A 4,955-nucleotide genomic window follows, 5' to 3' on the forward strand; every position below is an offset into this window, starting at 1 on the left:
TAATAATTTATAAAACTGATTTAATCAGGTGGAAAAATAAACTGACTAAGACCTTAACTGTTGGTGTCTAGATGATACGTTTCCTTTTCTGATTCTTTCAGCGGAAAGGATCTTTTCATGGAACTCAGATAGGAAATTAGATACCGGTGTATTCTGCTCCAACGCATTTACAGCTTATTTCACAATTAATACTGCTTGCATTTAAGGATTCTGTTTCAAATCTCAAACAACATGGAATCATTTCATTTCACTCTAGCAGTCTTTGTATATATATATATATAAACATGTATATATATATATATATATATATATATATATGTATATATATATATATATATATATATATATATATATATATATATATATATATATATATATAGTCATGGGTAAGAGGACGCTGAAGATTCGCTCTTCCTTTATCCCTTCGTCCGTTTGGTGATTTATAATCACATCATCAGGGAAATACGGAAATCCCAACAAATGAATAAAAGGACTCAACGGCTAAAACTGAATCAGGTTAAAATATTAATCATTAAAAAATCAGTTCAAGGTAACACACACTAGAACACACTTAAATGAATACACACAAAGCATAAAATCACGTCACATACGGACACTATGGTTACAGAACGGCGCCGGAAAAATGACATAGAAAACCACAAAAACACTCCACATAAATGGCATGGATTAAATTGTTTTGAAAATTTCAGGATTTATTATCAAACTAGGAAAGTAATATACTTATACGAAAAGCAGAAGATACTAGCCTTACGATGCAAATATGCAAAGAACAGAATATATATATAAAAATCCCTTCAAACATTCAAACGAATGCTTCCTAGACTCTTGAACTCATTTCCCGATCTTGTGTACAGGAAACTCCTTTGTCCACGACTTCATCCATTCAGTGATTGCCTCTTTTCTCACCTTACTAATATTCATTTTATTTGCACCTAAATACCAATACAAATAAAATGTTTTCAGTCTTCCATAGACCATAATACTTTGCAATGGACTTTCTTTTTACTTCATCCTTAATCCTATTCACATTCACTCTCAATTTTCTTATCTGCAGTTTCTCTTCCTTATTCCAATCACATTCCACACTTCATTCCTCTCACATCACTCCATGCACTAAGATGTGATACAATCATGGAGACATAAAAAACTTCTCACTTGGATCCACTTTTGTACCGATCCAGTCGACTACCCTCTAATCTACATATTCTAACACAATTTCTTTCTGACTTTCACACCCAGCAGAGTGGCAAGAATGCTTTCATTTTATATTCTCTGAAACCAAAAAGAGTAACTCCCATTGGATTCTGGCGTATAGACTCATCTGACAAAACTTTTAAAACTTTACAAAAAATTGAAAATTTACACTTTTTCCCCAAGAGGGACTGTGTTCAGAGGGCGTTGACCTTCCAATTCTTAGCAAGCCTTTTTAAGGTGAGGTTGCTAGTCTCATATCCTTCTTTATCTCGAATGCTGTATTTCCCATTACCTTCTGCCACTTCGTTCGAATGAGCACCACAATCTTTGGAAGCTTGAATTTCAAATCAATGGCCACTTGGGCTTATTCCATATGAATAGGGTCCATCTTCTGAATATATAATAATAATAATAATAATAATAATAATAATAATAATATAATAATAATAATAATAATAATAATAATTCCTGGCTTTGTGATCTACCACCGGTAAGCAGGGACATATTGGAATCGTAAGACAAGTCGTTTCCTTCCTGTGGAAATGAACCCTCCCCTTGCTTGTGAGGCATGGCAGCCACAGATGCAACAACCATTTAATGTCACAGGACAAAGGTACACATTTTTAATTGGACAGATGCATACACCATTTTATTAATATCACTGCAAAAGTATTTTCAACATTTAAAGTACAGGAACAATTCATATGCACCTATCATTTATTGTAAGAGCACATATACACACACATCACTTAACACAATGAGAAAGAATGAAGTCACTGCACATCATTTATAGCAACAGTGAATGTAAACTTATAATTCAATTTAAGAGTACTGATACACATCGTTCAACACAATGGTAAAGATACAACTCTCATTTAATATAATAGAACAGATATATATACTCATTATTCAAGCAAAATATATCTGAGAAAAGGTATTTTGAATGCTCTGAACTAATCAGTTATCATATATGAAGTAATCGTCATAACGTAATATTATTACCATTAGATGATGTCCTTTATACTCTTAATTCTTCATTGGATAATACGCTATTGCACAATTATATCAAAATTTTCAAGCTTTTAAACATTCTCCTGAATTAGATTAATATAATATAACTGTAGAATTTTTTTGAATAACAAGTCGTAGCTGGTCTTCGGTTTGTAATTAAGATAAGTTATTATTCTTAAACCTTTTAGTAATTGATAGTCATTAAGCTGCAACGGTTAAATCAGATCACTTGCATTTCTTTCCGTTTTTATAATGCCTCCAGCAATCACTCGATATGCAATGACAACCTCATTTAGTGGTATCATCTCATCATGTATGATATCAAGAGCAGGTAGAGCATTAAGAAGATTGGGGCCACACATAAGCCTTCAACATTTTCTAGAAAGGCCTTTTAATGTGATAAAAGTTTTTAAAAGCTGTTATGTTTTGTTTAAAGCTACCTGGCTGGCTCATTTTTGTTTCGAATACATTTTTTGGGATTCATATAAAAAATCCGTACGTGAAGTCAAAGATGAAAATTTTCCTTTAAAATGAAAGCTTTGCTCCCTTTGACACTTACTTTCGTCCAGGGTAATTCTGAATGCGTAGAGATGAGAGATCTGTTGGTCAAGAGACTCAGATCTGACTTACTTCTCGTCTCGGGTTCTGATTTGGCCGATTTTGAAAAGATTTTCTGCACAGGGGATTCATTCTTGCCTGAAGGGTACTGTTGTCGTTTTTCACTGTTTAAATACATAGGTAAAAACAGACACCGATCTATACACACACCCACACATATCGCATCTATAATAATAATAATAATAATAATAATAAAATAATAATAATAATAATAATAATAATAATAATAATAATAATAATAATAATACTGTTGAATAAAATGGCGGAATTCAGCGAATTAATCTTATATATCATCTTTTCTATTCTTCTTATTTCTCGCTTTTCTGGTTCAGCGATACTTCTTAATAATTGGCCAATATTCATATTGGAATAATGCTGAAAGTGGTATTTTATTTAGAACAGGATTTATTAGTAAAAAACTGGCATTATCAGTATATCATAATACTGGTGTATGGAGAGGCGGGGTCGTCGTCGGTGTTGGTATCATTCCATAAGCGAGATCAAAGTCAGGTGTAGCTCTGGCTTATCGTGACGTTTCAACCTTCTCGTAGGTCATCTTCTTGGCTGGTAAGCAGTAGAAGTGAAGAGATACTTACTTTACTTTATTTACGATAGGAAAGGTTGAATTAATTGGGAAAAGGTGGTGAGGGGGGAAAGGTTAGGATGTGAGAGTGAGAAAATGAAGGAAGACTGGAGAAGTTAACTGAGAGGGGCAGACCCTCTTGCTACGTCTTTTCAGAAGAGAATGGATGGTATGACTGGTTGGGAAAGGAGATTTGGTATGGTACAATAATGACATTATGTTGAGGATCTTTTTTTTTTATTGATTTTTTTTAGGTGATCGATGAGGTGATGTGAATGATATGGTGGTTAAGATTGGCATTTTATTGTCTTACAAATGATTATCGTTATCTTAGTTGTCTTGATTTTTTCCTCATTATCTGATTTTTCTTCTGAACTATTCCAATTCCATCTTCTATAGATTGTACTCCTTCTATCTTGGGACCCATCCTCGGACAAGGTCTAAGGTCTCTCACGCCTTCGTTTGTTAGTTCTCTGCCTCTGTCCACTGTGTTGCTATCAGTTACTGACATCAGATGGTTGTTTTTGTTGTTGTATTGAGCCAACACTTCGTGTTGGCAGGGCCTTTCCCTAGTTCGGCCCGTAGATTAGATGGTGTCTGCGTGCCAGTATTTATAGCGGCTCGACTCCTAGAGCTGAGTTCTCAATGGGCGAAGTCAAGGATCTCGTTGTTTGTTGTTTTTGATTAAGCTGACCTTGTGTCAGCACGGGCTCTTGCTCACAGAGCAGCCCGTAATACAGGGAATCTCGTGTTGATGGTTGCAGGGATTCAGCCGTGCGAGCGCTCGAGCAGCATATCCAGGAATGAATGTCTGGAGTATTGCCTGTGGCAGGAGTCCTATCATCCCGCTGTTGCTCCTGAATATCTGGCATTGTTGACGGTTGTTCGCTGCTGATCTTTAGGCGGCAGTAGGGAGGAGAAACATTTCTTGGGTAATGTTTAAGTTAGGTTTCTAACACTTGTCGGAAATATACATAAACACACACACACACACACACACACACATATATATATATATATTATATATATATATATATATATATATATATATATTTACTTATTTTGCTTTTAGAAGTTCTATTCTAACACTTGACGGAAATGGATCCATATATATATGTATATATATATATTTTTACGTATTTAGCTGGCCTTGAGAGAGGCTATATACGTAAACGGGAATAATTGAAGGATTTCAAGTTGAAATTAATTGAACTTTCCGTAAAACTGATTATTATTGATAATTTCTTAGAGGGAAAGGTCGCCAGAAAACTCAGCTCGTTACTTTACAGCTATTTATTTACAAAAAGGCCCGTGCTGGCCTGGAGAAAAGGTAAATGATGGCTCCAACTGGAGTACTTCAAGCTGGTTTTCATAAACTTTTGTAATGCACACTTGCGGGCAGAGAGACGGCACGTGACTCATGGAATCTGGAAAAGAATCCCAGATTAAACAAGATAAAAGGAAAAATGACTCCTTGCTTTGATTAATTAATTCTCTAATACTGGGGAGAAGGAACTTTAAATGTTCA

The sequence above is a fragment of the Macrobrachium nipponense genome, chromosome 1 (assembly GCF_015104395.2).
Source record: "Macrobrachium nipponense isolate FS-2020 chromosome 1, ASM1510439v2, whole genome shotgun sequence".
NCBI classification, from domain to species: domain Eukaryota; kingdom Metazoa; phylum Arthropoda; class Malacostraca; order Decapoda; family Palaemonidae; genus Macrobrachium; species Macrobrachium nipponense.